The sequence below is a fragment of the Coturnix japonica genome, chromosome 4, assembly GCF_001577835.2.
Source record: "Coturnix japonica isolate 7356 chromosome 4, Coturnix japonica 2.1, whole genome shotgun sequence".
Classification (NCBI taxonomy): domain Eukaryota; kingdom Metazoa; phylum Chordata; class Aves; order Galliformes; family Phasianidae; genus Coturnix; species Coturnix japonica.
Window position 1 is genome coordinate 77,084,925 of NC_029519.1, and position 17,728 is coordinate 77,102,652.

General features: G+C 41.8%; 1 long non-coding RNA gene across 2 annotated transcripts in view; it reads right to left on the reverse strand.

Moving 5' to 3' along the window:
- Positions 1 to 17,728, reverse strand: part of LOC107313939 — a 58,572-nt gene that overhangs the window by 21,515 nt on the left and 19,329 nt on the right. Inside the window, exon 2 of one of the 2 annotated variants that reach the window (XR_001555259.1) lies at positions 12,337 to 12,397. The exons of the other annotated variant lie outside the window; for it this stretch is intronic. This is a non-coding gene — a long non-coding RNA (uncharacterized LOC107313939). The remainder of the gene's footprint in view (positions 1 to 12,336; positions 12,398 to 17,728) is intronic. 2 annotated transcript variants of the gene reach the window in all.

Consider the following 17,728-nt stretch of genomic DNA (forward strand, 5'->3'; position numbering starts at 1 on the left):
AGAGGTGGTTCTGCTTTGCCCCTCTGTGCAATGCAGAGGAGACACCAAGACACATCATGTAATCAGATGGACTCAGGACAGATAGAAAGACCTCCTGTCACTCTCAGTGACACAACATGGCATTTGTATCCCCGACTGAGTGTGAAAAAAGCCATCTGGTTCTTCGAGGGGCTTACAAAAAGATTGAGATCAAAGTGATTTTAACCACATTGCTCTCCTGGTAGCACAGCAGCCTTTAAAAGCAAGATGATCCTTCTTTTGCTTTCTTTATATGGGATTTAGTTTGGTGCAGTATAATGATGGGGGGGTCTAAAATGGCAAAAAAATGTCTCCCTTCACCTCTGTCTGCAGTGCTTGCAAGCAGTTATTCTATCTCTCATAACTTGCGTTGTTCTTTTCTTTTTGTCAGGGACAGCGTTGACCACTTCTGCTGTCTGAAAACTTACAGCAAAGGTTGCCAGAGGCAAGCTTGTGACCATCCGATTACAGCTGTTCAGCTTTCAGGCTAAAAAGTTACCAAACATACCAGTGGGGTATGGCATACAACCCCAGTAGCCCTCTATCCCATCAGACAGGTCTGCATCTCTGTGGTGGTTTTCATGCAGTCAGTGTTAGTGCTCTTTTTTGATGGTGGGTTGAGCACTGAGTTCCATATCCAAACCCCCATGCTACTGACAACAGCCCAGAATACAAAGCTGTGTGAGATGGACTGTTTTTCCTCCCATTTTATTCCTCTTCAAAATGTTCTTATCTGAAAGCTGCAATCAGATGGTCAGTGGGATCAACACATGGATCAACAGGACCTATCCAAAACAAAACAAAACAAAAAAATAGGATGGATATAGGCAGCTGATGTGCTAACACAGCTGTCCTCTGTCTTGCCACCAAATCTGGAGCCTCCAAACCACAATGTTGCTGTCGTAGTTCTTCACTGAATGAGGTTTTAGCGGCTGTCTCCATAGTTTGCATAATCATTGGTTCATAGCATCACAGAATGGTTTTGGTTGGAAGGGACCTTTAAGATCAACTAGTTAAGAGCCCCCCTCCTATAGGCAGGCACACCTCTAGACCTATCTAGCCTGGCCTTGAATGCTTAAAAGGGTTAAAAAGTATATATATTTTTAATGCAGCCATATGGATAGAGGATGTCAAGGAAGGGAGTTTGTTACTGCCAACTTTATGTCACCAACCAGATAATTCAGTGCTGATGGGGATTGAACATGTATTTGCCAGGTAGGTTCCTGAACAAAACAGGGCTATCCTTTCAACATGTGGGGGAAAAAATATCTGGAAGTTGTTTTGAAAACCTGAAGCCTGAGAACTACAAACATACTGAGAAATGGAGGTCCTGCTTAGGAAATCAGCAGGGATTAAAATGCCTGAGTAAGTGACAGGCACTAAGCACCTTTGTGCTTCTCTGCCTAAAAGTTATTGATACAAGGGATTGCCAACAGACTTATCCTGGGAAATTATTTATTCAGTTATTCTGAATCGTTACATTTTGTTCTGGTTGTGGGTGCGCTGGCAAAATCAGAAGGGGCAGACAGCCCTTTCCACAATGAATTAAACACTAAAGTGCTTTGGAAAGCAACAGGGAGGGCTGATGGGGGCTTTAGTACAGCTGGGTTTGCTTCACATTCAATCTCAAACTCTTTATGCTTTTGTATTTAAATGAACTTATTACTTTGCCTATGCAAAATGTACAAAAACATCTTATTTCTCTGCAGTTCTTTGTCCTGCCCTGCCTATAAGTTTTCTCTGTGTAAATACGACACTTGGCAATATTAACAAGACACCAATATAGGGTGGCAATTCTAATACTATTACAACAATAACTGTAGCCAACTCACATAAAATCACCATATATTTGATGTAGCAGTGACAGTTTCACTGGAATTAGGATAGAGAGAAATTTATCCGTGAGTCTTTAGCAGTGGTTTAAACATGAATGCCCTTTTTATGTAAAGCGATAGTTGGAAGGATTAAGATTAGGAGGTTAATCTTTCCTAACGGCTAACTCATTGTTTTCTCACGATTCCAAAATTCTTTGGTAAGAGACATGGTCTGGACAGCTCACCATTAGCAATTTTGGAATGGAAAGTTAACCGCAAAGCAGTCAGAGTTGGATATCTTGCAAAACTCCCTCAAATACTGATTTTCTTCTGAGTCTTTGTACTAGAGGTGCCAGATACATTCCTATCCATGTCCAACAACTCTGTTTTCTGAAAAAGGAATCCCTGTGCATACACATTGATCTGTGCAGACACACACACACACACATTCAAAAGAGACAGTTTTCAGTTCCTGCCAAAGAACACGTACACTGGAAAATATATTGATGAAATAACATGTTTTCTTATCATAGGGTAAGAAACCTTACCCTTTGTAAGACCAGTCACTGCTCATAGGAGGGACTAACATCAAAGTTAATATTAATTAGTTAGAAATCTTCAACGATTTGTTGTTGTTTTCTGAAATAGGAAGAAATAGTTCTGCTCTACCTCCCCAGAAGGGATAAGACTCTCTGTCAGAGAACTGATGGAAAGAAAGAAGGTGCCATGAATAATTTTTGACTTAAACCCCAATGTCTGGAATTTAAAATGAGATGTCTGTGCACCATGCTAACACATACCTGATATAAATCCACTTCCAGACTCCAATTGAAATTGCAGTCCTAAAAGGCAGCTACATAACCAGCTAATGACAGCTTTTGTTTCCAGCAGGCTTCTGCCTAGTCTGAACTCAACCAGTGTTGGGTGTGCTGGGTGCTCTGCTGGGTTATGTTCCTCTTGGGACAGTTTTGTTCTGGTCTTTCCATTTGGTGGTTGCATGGCCAAGGACAGAGGGAGCTGTAGGGATTCAAGTGTATTTCCAGGCAAATTTAGAAAAGCCTGGTGGCTTGTTCTCATAGAATCATAGAATCAGAGAATGGCTTGGGTTGGAAGAGACCTCAAGGATCACTGAGCTCCAATCCCTTGCTGCAGGCAGTGCCTCCAACCTCAACATTTCATACTAGGCCAGGCTGCCCAGGGCCCCATCCAAACTGAGCTTGAACACCCCCACGGACAGGGCATCCACAACTTCTCTGGGCAGCTGTTCCAGCACCTCACCACTCTCTTGGTAAAGAACTTCCCCAAGTATCCAATCTAAATCTTCCCTCCTTCAATTTAAAAGCATTTCCCCTTGTCCTGCTATTATCTACTCTTTCAAAGAGTTGACTCCCCTCCTGTTTATCAGCTCCCTTTAGGTAACTGAAGGCTATAATGAAGTCACACCGTAGCCTTCCCTTCTCCAAGCTGAACAAGCCCAGCTCCCCCAGTCTGTTTTTTAGATATGTCCTTCACATATCATGAACCTGACAGTTTTAGAACATCCTGTGCTCAGAAGCAACACAGAATACAGGATGTTGTTCATGCTTTCACATAATCATAGAACCATAGAATCACCAAGGCTTCAAAAGACCTCCAAGATCATCCACTCCAACCATCCACCTATCACCAATATTGCCCACTAAACCACATCCCTAAGTACCACATCTATGCATTCCTTGAACACCTCCAGAGGCACTGACTCCACCACCTCCCTGGACAGATTGTTCCAGTGTCAAAACACTCATTAGGAGAAGAATTTTTGTCTAATATCCCAACAGTTTAAATCATATGCAGAATACACTTATGGACAGGGTTTACAAAATCCAGCTCTGTATTAGGCCAAATCTGCCAAGTGGTACATGTGCAGAAACAGAGCAAAGCCTGGCCAACGAAGAGCCTCTGGTGAGCTACCAGAGCACAGTTGTGGAATGTCATTTCTCAGTCACACCCCAAATTCCTGTGTTCTTCTATCCTGTCAGAAGTGAAAGTCCTGTTACTCGGAAATTGTTAGCTATGCTTCCAGATTTTAAACAATTACCAAAGAGGGCTGTCTCAGGTTATTTATGGCACAGCTGCAATCAGAAAAATGGCCTCAAATGTGCCATTGGTTAGGCCTCCTTTCATTAGCAGCTCTCTTCATTCTGTGTACGAATCAGAGTGTTATCAACAGCACAACTCAAGTCAGGGAGCAGAGATATAGCTGGAGTCATTTTTGGCTCAATAATCTTTAGCAGTACTCAACTTGCTGCAAGATAAAGTGTTTTCCATCTGGGCACTGATTTATATCAGTAGGATAAGAGCCTCCAGCACACAAATTATTTCAAGGCCAAAACTGCCTGTGTTTATGTTTTCAGAGTACCTCATTGTGAGGGGCCTCAGAGACACAGAATATCAGATTAAATGTTATCTTTAAGTCAGTGTTTTCCTGAATCAATTATGCTGTTTTGGCCAACCTCAGAATTACTGTTAAAATAATAACAATATTAGCAATAACAATAACAACAACAACAATAATAATAATTAGCTAATTTACTCAGGACACCTCCAGATGGAGAAATGACCTGATATCCTCTGAGACCAGTGTAAAGAAGAAAAAAAATAGGAGAGAAAGTGACTTGAAGATTCATCTATTAAGTCCAAATTTGAAGGAAAGGATTTTGTGCCTTACAATTTTGGTTATTGTGAGTTTGGGACTGAATAGCATAATTATTTTTTATAGTGCTATAAAATAAAAAACTCTTTTTAAGGAATCCAGTTCAAGCTGTCCCTTTTGGGTAGTCAAGTCCAAGCGTGCTCTGCTCAGGATATAATTAGTCTGAGGCACAAGCTAGTGAAATAAATGGATTTTTAATGATGCTCAAGGTGCTCAAAAGAAAAAGCGGCCAATATGAAAAAAAGGAAAGAAATAAGCATCAAGAGAAGGAAGTCAAATGAAATTATTTCTTGCAAATGACTTTTTGGCTTGTTTTCTCATTTCATCTCTGGATTTCTTTTCTTGCTCTCTCATCCCTCTGTTTGTTCCAAGGACACAAATCTATTGCAGGCACAGACTTCCCTACTACCTGATGTTCTCCACCTGCCACAGGCAGCTGCCATTTCTGATGGTTCCTTACCACAACAACCTTGGGAGCCCTTCCCCAGCCCATTGCCATGCCCTCTGGTCTGGTAAGGACACTTGCAGGTGGTGCAGTGTTCATGCTAAACCACAGCAGAGGTGGGGTCAGGAGATCTCTGGTCAGCCCGATTTCACTCTGCAGAAAACATGTTTGATTTTCTTTCTTGCTTTTCACTTGGAAGTGGGAAAACTCCTCTGGATCCTACTGCCTTGTGCTTCTGGATCTTTCTCTTTGGAAAGAGTAAGTTCAGATCTGAACTTAAAGAGCCCTTTGCTTAGGAGTTGTCATGTTAAGAGGAGCTTGTCTGGCTTTAAAGGACTTCAGTTCTAACATGCACACAGTTTCTAGCAAGCACAAGTCTCATGCTAACCACACACATCCACTGGATGTTTATATTCAAAGGCCATCCTCCTTTCACAATGTACAGAAAAAGAGAGATGAATCACAGAACACAGCTTCTATGAGACGGACAGACTGCAAGCGTCTCCCCAACTTGGATCAAAGACACTTTTGGCCTTGAGTTCTGGATCCATTGAAACTAGTGGCAACCATCCCAGTGACTCCAGTGGCACTAGGTTTGGCCCTGGGACAGTTATATTGTTAAATGGAGCTAACAGTCCCTGGACAAGTTAGGAGAAGGGTCCCCTCCAGCTCGCAGGGTCAGGAGGTCTGAGTCGCACTTACTCAAACATGCAAAACAACACCATCAAAAGCTCATAAACAGCGGTTGAGGCTGGAGGTTAAAAGAAATATCTGCATGCTTCAGAGACATCCAAAGGCAGTTGTGCAACTGCAAACACATTAAGGCATGAGTCAGTCTGGTGTTTGGAGAGAAAATACATCCCATGGTGGACAGATATAGTGGGTAGATGGACCACATGGCCTACTGCCATCTGAAACTGTTGCTATTTTAGCTCCCTTACAATGCATTATTTCCAAAACTATCTTTTCTATCCAACTGTTGTGCCATGAGGAGCAGTGTAACCTCTCTGCAAGCTGTGATTTTGCCCCAGATCTCATTATTTGTCCTGCTACTCTCAGTTTTCCATTTTCTTTTCCTATGACTCTGCTCCCATTTTTCTTAGAGCTGCCCTTTTTGATCTGCCTCCTTCTCCCCGCTCACACCTCCTAAATCCCAATGTTTGCAGTTACACCCTTTCCACTTTTCTTCATTTTGGATCTTTCTGTCCCATTAAACAGAGTATTTATTTACTGAGCTCTGTTTAAATGTTGCTTTCTTCTTTACTATTCCTTCATTCCAGCTCTTTTTTCATACTGTTTATTCATATTACTGTTATTAACTGGTCTGACGTGTGTCCATATTCATACCAATCTCTTCCAGTTCAGTCACTTCACTCACCTACTCAGTTCAATGAACAATTTCTTTGTCTTTCTAGGCAACAATACTGATAGATGCTCTATTAGTTAATACACTAAAGAAAGATACAGGCTGGGGGAAGTTCAGTTGTTGAAGATACTGTCAATAGGAAGAGGTAACAGCCTGAAGTTGCACCAGGGAATATCCAGGTAGAGGTTGGATATTAGGAGAAATTTCTTCACAGTAAGAGTGACACTGCATTTGAACAGGCTGCCCAGGGAAGTGGTGGAGCTACCATACCTGGAGGTGCTCAAAAAAAGGGTAGTTTTTGTACTGAGTGATATGGTCTAGAGTGGTTGCAGGCATGGGCTGATGGTTGGACTAGATGGTATTACTGGTTTTTCCAACCTTAATGATTCTGTGATCTTCTTATTTGGGAGCAGCTGGAAAAGTGAAGGTGAATCAGGCCACTGATGCTGGTCACTTTCCATTTACAGATGAAGATGGCACCCCATTACCTAGCCACACAGCTGTAACCTTCATGCAGATTGTGACAACATCTACAGCAGTCAGCATCAGTATGTGGGAGAAGTATGGTTTCAGCTCTAAAATTTTACATAGCGTTGTTATGAACTGTGAAACTACGGCAGCTTTCCATCTGGAAACAGATGGGTTTGTGTGGGGGGTGAATGAGCACTGTATTTTACATCTATGCTTGTCTTATCTACCATAAGGTAAGAATTTCTGGAAAATGGATCAGTCATTGCATTAACACACAAAAGTATGTTGCTGTTCTCACAATAACAGTGTTATAGAGAGCCATGAAATTGTCACACGTATCCCATGACCTATTTGCATGTAAATTCTCAAACCTACCTTGGCGTTCCTCTTTGGAAAATCTGAGTTCTGCTAGGTGAATGAGCCACTGAGTTATTAAAGTATTCCTTTTACAGAGCAAGAATGAATATGCCTTGGATGGCAATCAGAATGAAGAGAAAGAACAGACAAAACCCAAAGAGTGTAAAAATTCTCCTTAGCAAGCTGCCATCCCCTTTCCTGCTCCCATGAAGCAGTCATCCTGGTGGGGAGCTGGTTTTTCTCTCCTTGCAAAAACAATTGAGCTTGTGCAGTGCAAGGCTTGAGCGAAGTAGCTCCCAGCACAAGCAAGCTGCTTCTTACCTAAGAGCACAAGTGAACTCAGTAGAGACAGAAACGAAAAATGAAAGGTTAATAGTTTGGCTCCAAAGTCCTTCTGGCAGACTAGAGATTATCTTTGGAAGCGTCAAGAAAGCTTTCAAGACAGAACCCAGAGCCAAGCATTTCTGGAGTGACTAGTAGTTTTGGGAAACTCTGCTGTGATGTGCCCAGCTTGAGAAAGAGGTATCTGAATGCTCACCTTGTGAGAAGCCCTTTTCAGGGCTGGGAGGAGGCAATTCAAACACCACGTCCAGTAATTCTCTGCATATAGAATCATAGAATGGCTTAGGTTAAAGGGGATCTTAAAGATCATCTAGTTCCAACTTCTGTGCCATGGACAGGGTTGCCAACCACTAGATCAGGCTGCCCAGGATCCCATCCAGCCTGGCCTTAAATGCCTCCAGGGATGGGGCATCCATAACTTCTCTGGGCAATTGAAAGCGTAATATAAATAGGAAAGTATTGAGTGAATCCTTCTCAAAGCTGCCTCAGTTTCTTTCCAGTGAGACATCCCTGCAAAAGGATTCTCATTTCAACATGAAAACTTTGACCACATCAGCATTCGAGACATTTTTTTTTATGTTTCTGTTATTGAAATCTAACTGCTTTTAACAAACTCAGTGAGGAAGGTCCATAGAAGGTTTGTCAGTTGTGTCACAGAGTCATAGAATGGCCTGGGTTGAAAAGGACCACAATGATCATCCATTTCCAACCCCCTGCTATGTGCAGAGTCACCAACCAGCAGACCAGGCTGCCCAGAGCCACATCCAGCCTGGCCTTGAATGCCTGCAGGGATGGGGCATCCACAGCCTCCTTGGGCAACCTGTTCCAGTGCATCACCACCCTCTGTGTTGAAAACTTCCTCCTAGCATCTAACCTAAACCTCCCCTGTCTCAGTTTAAAACCATTCCGTCTTGTCCTATCACTGCCCACCCTCATAAACAGCCATTCCCCCTCCTGTTTATATGCTCCCTTCAAGTATTGGAAGGCCACAATGAGTTCTCCCCGGAGTCTACTCTTTTTTTTTTTTTTTTTTTACAGTGTCACTTATTTTGTTTACACCAGTATCTTATGGGGAGATCTTAGACGTCCACCTGCTGCTTCAGACAGATCCAGGAAATCATAGGCAGATGAGGACACAGCCTGCTTGAACTCAGATTCGTGGGTCAGATCTTGAAGTTGGCTCCACATGGAAAAAGCCAAAGAAATCAGTGGGGTAAAAACAGTGTAACTGGAGGAGTCTCAAAGAATCAGCCTTTTAAGGATACATTTTGACTTCTTGTACAATAGTTTGGACCTGGAACACGTCTCAAGGAAGGACTGCACAGCTTAAACTTGTATTTAAATATGAAAGATCCTAGGAGCAATGGGGACAAACTGACACAGCAAATTAAACATTGCTGTACAGTGAAGTACATAACTTAGCTATGAGTCCTACACTACTGTAAGGTCTGCAAGGCTGGTCTGCCTTTTCTCCAGCAATCCAGCACAGCCACAGAGTGAAACACACAGCTAAAATGCAGGAGACTGAATCTAAGATTTGGAAACCATATTCCTTCTCCACCATATCCCTCCCTGTCCCCAGCCAACATACATGTCATACCCCTACATACATTTTCTGATGAGCAGGAATCTAAATACTCCCATACTTTGGTCCTCAGGAAGGAGAGAGAAAGAGGAACAGCTGGTATGGGAATCCCTTGGGATTTTGAGAGAAAGCTTGGGTTCAGATGGTGAAAAAGCAGGGAATTACAGCACACCCCTTCTCCTCTGGGCTGGTCCAGAACTGTCCACTGTGCAGACATTCAAGATGCGCAAGTCAGACTCTGTGATCTACTTGGTATTCTGAAAATTTAATTTATATCTTTTGTGGAAGAGCAGCCCATAGAATAATAGAAACATTAATGTTGGAAAAGACCTCTGAGATCATCTGGTCCAATTTTCAACCCATCCCCACCATGTCCACTAACCGTGTCCCTCAGTGCCACATCTCCACATTTCTTGAACATCTCCAGGGATGGTGACTCCACCACTTCCCTGGGCATCCAGCAGCTCATCAGCATAGGGACAGCTACATTTGTCAATTAAGGGGAGCTTTGATTATCGAGTTCTTGTTGATGGACCAGGGCAATAGCTACTCAGCTGCCACAGTAACACACAGCTCCAGACTCCACATCGGCTGCAGCTCCCTTGTACTTTACTCTTGACACTCAGCATTCTCAGGCCTTTTTTCACCCCCAGACATTGGCAGCAGAGCAATGGAAAGCAGAACATGTTTAACGTGTAGGAGTGTTTACTCTTGTCATGACACAACTTGGGATTTTCCACTGAAGCTTGAAAAACAAACCTTAAACATAATTTATTAGGAAAATAGTAGCTATGAGGTAAACTTATGTCAATGGATGCCAAGAGGTCAAATAGATGACACATGATAGTTTGGTTGAATATTCTGTGTGTTCCTAGAAGCAGTGTGAAAACTGGCTCAAAAAGTATTTGCTGGAGTGTTACGGTGGCTGGGGAATAGAGCAAGTCCAGAAAGTTCCAGAAAGCAAAGTCTTATTCTGTTTTGTTGTAACAGAGGCCTTTTCTTCAAGCATCAATCCCAAGCACTTCAGATGCCAGGGCTGGATGCCAGGAGCTGTGCTGGCCACATTGCCAGCAGGAGTCAGAGGGTGCAAATCAGAATGGTGCTGTGGACATCCCCACTCTGGCCCGGATGAAGAATAACTCTGACTCTCCACATGCTGCACCCGAGTTAATAAGTCATAATTCCTCCACAGAATGTCTAAACCATTCCTTGAGAGTGAGATTACAGCCATTTCTGAGGAAGGCATTCTGCTGTCGCATACAGACAGAAAGCCGCTAAGCCACTAAGAAGGAAAGCACGAACTGATGGTAAAAGTTGAATATGAACAAAAGGGCATCCCTCCCTGCTTCAAGTAATGTTCATACGTGGACCTCAACAGACAATTTCTTTGATGGATTTCACTCATTTTTACAAATCTGGCCTCGTTTTTAACTATAAGATCCGAAAGCTTAAGAAATATTTTATATGATATGAGATTCATGATGAATATCACAAAATTACAGCATGCCTTTATTTAGGCTGTGGCTGGAGACTGAATAAATCCTGCACCGTGAGAGTTCCTGAATTCCTGGGTTAAAAACTGCCTATGAAAGTGCTGCCCTTACACAAATCCAGGATGTCTTGGCACCCTCAGAGTAGAGAAATAATACATATAATAACACAGGTAATAAAAGCTTCTAATAATTGCCAATGACAGATTCCAACAACTCTGCAAAATTAACATTTTTTAATCTTATGTCCTCTTTCTTCCTGTTCAGTTAATTGTTTTTGTGTATGCTAATAAAGCCATTTAAAGGTATGTGACTGCAGAAATTCCTCTCTTTGGTTTACATTGCAGTACACAATGCTTGCACATAGTGAGTAGTCTCAGAACAACTTATTGAGATTAGGGGAGTAGAGCTAGGGGAAATTCACCAGCTGTGACAAAAAGGGTGAGCTACAAAGAGCAGCCCAAAGAAGTGACAACTTAACTGTTGTGTATATAGATCTGTTTTGTAGAGATACAATAAACACTGAGATGATAATTTCCTCTCAGAAAATATGGAAAATTCTTACATAGACATACACCATTCATACCTTATGGTCTGAACTCAGTAATTCAGAAGAATTCACATACCACAGTGAGGTGTGCTAGTTTTCATGGCTGTGATAACTACACTGTGGTGGGCATATCCCAACAGCTCACTGGTAAGTTGCAAATATGGCATAATAACGTGGTGTGCACAAGGGCCCCTGGAAGATTCTGTGACACAATTTCAAATTTTGCTGCATTTCTCTCATTGTGAACTCCAAATTCACACACTGTATGGGACTTAATTTGCAATGCTGAAAAAAGAGAAAATACGTAATAACAGAGAAAGGTGGAAAAGAGATGTTTAAGATGATAGAAAACATTTCCAGCTGTGTTTGAGGGGTAAATACACAAAACATGTCCACATAGGCAAGGCAGTAACCATGGGAAGACTGGATGTGCAGATCAGGGGTCACATCATGACAACTGTGTGTGGGAGCACTCCATTGTGACAGCTAATCCCAGTGCTTTTGATCTACTTCACACATCACCACAGGTAAGAACATGCTGAAGGTGAAATAAAGTCACCTTCTGGCTCACTCTGTGATGACAGTTTTGTACAACCAAACTCTAAATCTCAAGTCACTAAGCATAAGGCACTTGGAAAAATAAGAGTTTGGTTAATTTATAGTTAATTTTTATTTTTATTTATTATTATTACTATTATTTGCAACAATTGCCCAGTAAGATATCTAAGTTGAATTATCTTAGGGTCATAGAATCTTTGAGCATCTAAATCCCAAAAGAGTCCAGGTATCTAACATGTGCATTGTGTAAAATTCAGCTCTTCCGAGTCCTTGAGCTTCTCCCTAAATATGTTGACTTGTTTTGATGAGTACCTTTCCCTTCATCAAGACTCCTAATTCATGTTGAAACCCTGCAGGGTCCATCACTGAGAGAAGAGCTTCCACAGTGAGCTCCCACTCAGATCACCTGCTATGAAAAGGTGCAGTCATCTGTAGATATCTTGTTGGCTAGAGAATAACCTCTTATGGGAGTAGGATAAATCCCGAGCTTTAGTAATGTTTGGTACATATTTAAATTATAGAGATTGAGGCGTAAGGTTCCATGGTTTGGATTGGAAATGAATCAAGATGCTTTAGCCACTGGGCAATCACCACCAGAGGTTTCACGATGTGGAAAGATGGCAAACACTGACCTGTATTAAACCTTACCTTGGGTTTAATTAGCGTGGCTTCCCCAGTGTTGACTGGCTCCCATCCTTCCTTATGTAGTCTGTGAAACACAAAATCCACAGACCTCAGTTCAGAGATCCAGATTCCTCTCAAACAGCTGAACTCCTAAAGTACACTCTCCATTGGCTGATCTATTCCTATCAGTTAATCCTTTATTACTTCTAGTTCTGAGGCTCTAAAAACTCTTACATTCAGAGAAAAATATCTATTTCGTGGAAAGAGCTGCATTCACGTAACTGCAACACCAGAGAATCCTTTTGAGACATTGAGTTCTTCAATGAGGTGTGTGTCAGTGGTAGAATCTGAAATCCAGACCTTAGACACTTTTAATTATAGTCAATTTAAACTTTAAAATTTAAATTTTTAACCACCAGATTTGACATGGAATAGCTTGGAGTTGTAGGGTGGAGTGGAATGGGATGGCAGAATCTGGATCTCTCTGATGCAGGGAAACAGAGATCTTCTAGCAGAGCCCAAACCTGCCTTGGGCATCTTGACCAGAACCAGAGTGTGTGGAGGCATTCCTAATACAATCCTACAGTGGATCCCAACAAAAAGACAAATGGAGGTCAACACTCTTCCCTGCCCTGCCATTCTTTGATGCTAGCCCCCCTCCATTCACCCACACAACCCCTTGATGTGGGTCAAGACTTACTTTCCATATGGGGCAGTGAGTGCTATTTTTAATTTTTGAAAGTTAAACCATCTCTGAAGCTGGATTAGTGATGGCAGATCCCCCTAAACTATAGGCACGTAAACTGAGGGTGGACAGCTGCTGCGACGTTCCTGGATGGGAATCTAACCCTTAAACTCACTAGATGCACATACATGGCTTCTTGGCTGCCCCATTTATGCTCATCTGTTATGATGGCACAGTGCCTGCTTAGAAGTTGGTCAGATCTTTGTCCTTGGGTAATATACCAAGCAGCGATGAATATATAAGAACAGCCTGCAGACAGTAGCAAGAGATCTCTTCCCTAGGAGGTGCCTTCTGCTCTGCCTGAAGGATGCAGTTTGCTGCAGTGATGCAACCTTCCACTCCAGGCACACCTGTTTCATTAATGGACCAACATTAAGTAAGCAAGCTGAAGAGAAGAAAAGGAGTCTGTGGCCTTCATGGAAAGTTCTGGCTGTCAACAATGAGGTAGGTTGTATTACAGAGCATTCCTGAAATACATGTGGTCACCAATGGGGACATCATCATGACAGTTCCACCCACTTCCACCCTGCATATCAGGCAACCAGACCAGGGTACAAATCAAATTTCAAAGGACTGCATACATCTGAGTCCAAGATACCACTTGTACATTTGCCTCAAGAAGACAGAGACATAATCCTTCCTGGTCTTTAGCAGAGTACATGATGTCCTTTCACTTAAGAGCATGATGACATGAATAACCATGTCAGGTGGAAAAGCAGGGATTCTCTTGTGTTCTATTGAGAAATGTGCTTTTTGTTTTACATCAAGTGGGAAAACCCCCTTAAAATGAAAATTAAAAATTTTATGAGCTTCTCTTTCCCTTCGCCCCAATGATTTTTACTGCCAAAAGCCAAGATCTTTAGTCTGTATGGCAAGCAGAAATATTTGATTTGATGCAGAAGAGGATATGCAGTGAACTACTTTTGTGTTTCCAGGAACACCTTGAGAACTCATGCGATTTAAGCCCTCATCACTCTTCATGGCAGCTTTTTTTTCCTTGGAAACATAAAATACAAAGTGGCAGAAGGCGAAAGATGAGAATATTCTCCTCTATCTAGCTACTGAGAAATGGATAAAATGACTTGTTCCTCCTCACATACTAAAGCATGTGGAAAGCCCCTCTGAGTCTTCTGCTCACACTTAATAAGTCCTCATATGATAGAATTGTCCCAAATACATTTGTAATCCAGCAGGTTGGTAGATGCCCCTTTTGCTGACTTTCTCTCTAGAGATTTTCCACCACCTCGTGATTCTACTTTAGATTGATTTATTAAGATTCACAGAAGCTTAAGGCAAACAAAATTGCCTTGATTTCATCTCGAAAGCTGTTATGTGAGTAAAGACCCAGCTCCCCCCCATGATCTAGGATCCTAACTCAGGAAAAAAGTGCACTCCTTGTTCAGTGCATGTTACCAGTAAGAAAAGTACAGTTCTTTTAGTACTCAACCAATCTGTATCTCTTTCTCTGCAAAGCCATGTGAGCTCTGGTGCCCAAATAAATGCAGCAGGACAGTGTGCCCATAAGAGTGCACACCCAGTCCACCATCTCATGGGCACACACCTGGCAGCCCTTCAGAGACCATTCTCACATGATTAAATATATGTTCCAAGGATAGATCTTAGATGGGTATCTAAACATCCAGATCCCACTGAAATCCTATAGCCTTCCACGTAAATTTGGAATAAGAGGAAATCTCTAGCTTAGAAGAGTGCTATGAGGTACTTAGATACTAATGGAATTACAGCCGTTTATGCATTTCAGGTGGACAGATCTAATGTATTACCCATCATGACCCTTCTTACTTTCCAAACTAGCCTTCAATATGTGTATGTTAAGCTGCATCATGCTGGATTATATCCCATGTCTAACAGAGGGCCTTTCACTGACTGATAATTAGAATGTGCTTTGAGACTTTCTGGTGAACTATCATCTGGTCATGGGGATGAGATAATGTTTTAAGCAAAGTGTGAGTCCACAGCGTTCTCACCATCACCACTGAGAAGCTCTTGGTGTGAACATTTGTCTCCCTGGATGTGCCTCAGTTCTGGATGCTGTCCCATTGTCCTCTGAGCCTGGCACAGCCCCAGCAGACAGGAGTGGATAATGTATGCCGTTTCTGACCGTAAACCATTTCTCTCACTCTAATTAAGTCTGACAAGCCCAGTTTCTACTTTCACATTAAGCTCACACGCTCCCATAAGAGAAAATTCTATTCCAGCTGCCATTGTATAATAACATGTGTTATAGGTTTTACTCCTCCTTGCCAGACAGTGTTTTTTCTCTAATTGGATCCATAAGAATGCCCTTACTCCTGAGATGAGACAGACTTTTGCCAAGAGTAATATCTGTGGAGAGGAGTTAACCTCATTTATACCTTACAAAGTCATGATTTTAATCCAGAAAAAGGATTTTAACACTACATAATTAGTATGAGTGATGTGGAATGGAAGCCACCTAAATAACTTAATAACTTTAAGTTGTTAGCAGCATAAAGTCATCTTCCTAGAACATCTTCCTTCAGTTATGTATCTACTAGCTGCATTTTGTGGTCTTTTCCAGCCTTAATGATTCCGTGCAGAAACAGATGCCCTACAAGCACCACTGGGTGTGCACCATGCTGAAAACAGCTGGAGAAATGCTTCTTGTACACTGTCAGGATTTAGTTGTAGATGAGTTGGTTGATCAAAGTTTAGATGTGCACAGCATTAGAATGGATACTTATCTAGATAAAACCATTCCTAATATCTAGAAAAACACTTTTTTTTCAAGTACCAGAACATTGTTCTCTACAGACCTGTCCCAGCTCTTCGGTCTTGCAATGCCCTTAAGCACAAAAACATTCATGCTGAGGGTCCTTCCTTTCCAGTGTTAGCATCTGTTCATATGTCTGGGCCACTGTGAATATCATACAGTGAAGCACTGGAAGACCTCTTTTTGCACTTATGTCCATGGGGAGTTAGTCAGGCATCCTGTTCATTCCGTGGAGCAAGCTTTAGATCAGAGATACTACTTTTTTTTTCAGAAATAAATGCCTTCTACTCATTACATTATATTTCTGTTGGCAACTGAGGGCCTTTGACCTCTGCAAGCAGCATGTTCTTTCCAGCAGTAAGTTTATATGTAGTCTGGATAGTTCATTATCACACAAAGCATCACTTCTTTGTTAAGAATAGATGGTGCCTGTGCATGCTTAAAAATGAAAGCACAAAGGAAACTTGCCCTTTGCAGGCAGGAAGTCACAGATGTGGGCTTCACTCTGAGTGAAGTCACCAAGCTGCATTGAACTGCAAAAACAAGTAAGGCACAACACAAAGCTGCAATGTGATGTTGCCAGGTAAGTGCTAGGGTTGCGTACTCCTGAACCAAAGACTTACAGAAATAGGCTCTAAGGACTGCCAGTGTTGTATGACTCCTTTCTTTAAAAAAATAAAAATATAAAACATACTAGACAGATGTAGCTATGCTTGGTGAGCTAACATAGGTTTGGGAAACTCTATCCTATAGAAAACTCGAGTGCAAGTGCCCTAAAACTTCAGTCTGGATCTAGGAATTACACAGAAAGAAAGGGGGAAAAGCAGAGGGATATGTCCGGGGTGTCTGCCTTACACAATACCTTCCAGAAGAAAGGCCAAGATTTCTGACTTCTTGGATGTACGCACCCAAAAACTTGCCAATGCTTTTCGTTCTATTTGCTGCTAACAGGAATAAGGTAATGTTAATGGGAGGTGAAATTCAATTAGGTGGAACAAAAGGAATCTTTTATGGATTTTCCATCATAAATCCTTTACTCAGATATTTTTGGGGAAAAAAAGTCATACTGTTTAAAGAAATGAGGCATAACATATAAACCAGTAATGGTGATTAAATAAACATAAATCAGTACTTAGTGAAAAGTTGGTGCAAATGTAATAGCAACACACTACATCATTGTCCTTTTGCCAAGAGGACTGCTTAATAATGATGGGTGAAAACCTACTCTTATTTAGGCATCACCTAGGCATGGATGCCAAATTGCATCTGGGATTTTAAATCACAGTCTATATTTAATGCACTAAGTTCAGTGAATTTCAAGCAAGGGACCACTTTTAGACCCTCTAACTTAAATTCATGCTGACTTACATCTTTTCCTGTTCCAATATAGTGAGGAATTACAAAACATAATTCTGGATATTTATCCACTGATATTGAGGGATTGACTTAGGTCCTACTTATGGCAGTAGGCCCAGTGAAAGCTTGTAGTACAGCCGAAGGCAACATGGGGTGTCTAGGGGCTTTGGGGCTGCTGGAACCGGATAGTTTTCTGCCTTTCCCTTGAAGAGGTCCTTCATTGCTTGGGTAATGCAATTCAGTTTCTTTACCTTGCATTACTACAACATCTCCTTGCACAGTTTTGTCCAGGGCTGGATAAAATTATCCTAGGCTGGGTATAGGTCAGGGGTAAGCAATTCCTATCTTTTTCCTGTTATCTATGGTCACCATTTGTAAGACTTAGAGTTTTTAATAAATCAGACTGTTGCAAGCAAGTCTTAGTGCCAGACACAGATCACAAGCACACGTAATTCACTCATGCACAGAATTTACAGCCAGTAACAACCATTTTGAGCAATAATAAAGTGTCTTGAATCCTCAGCCCTTCAGCCACCCACCTCTGGTTTCCATATTTGTTTTAA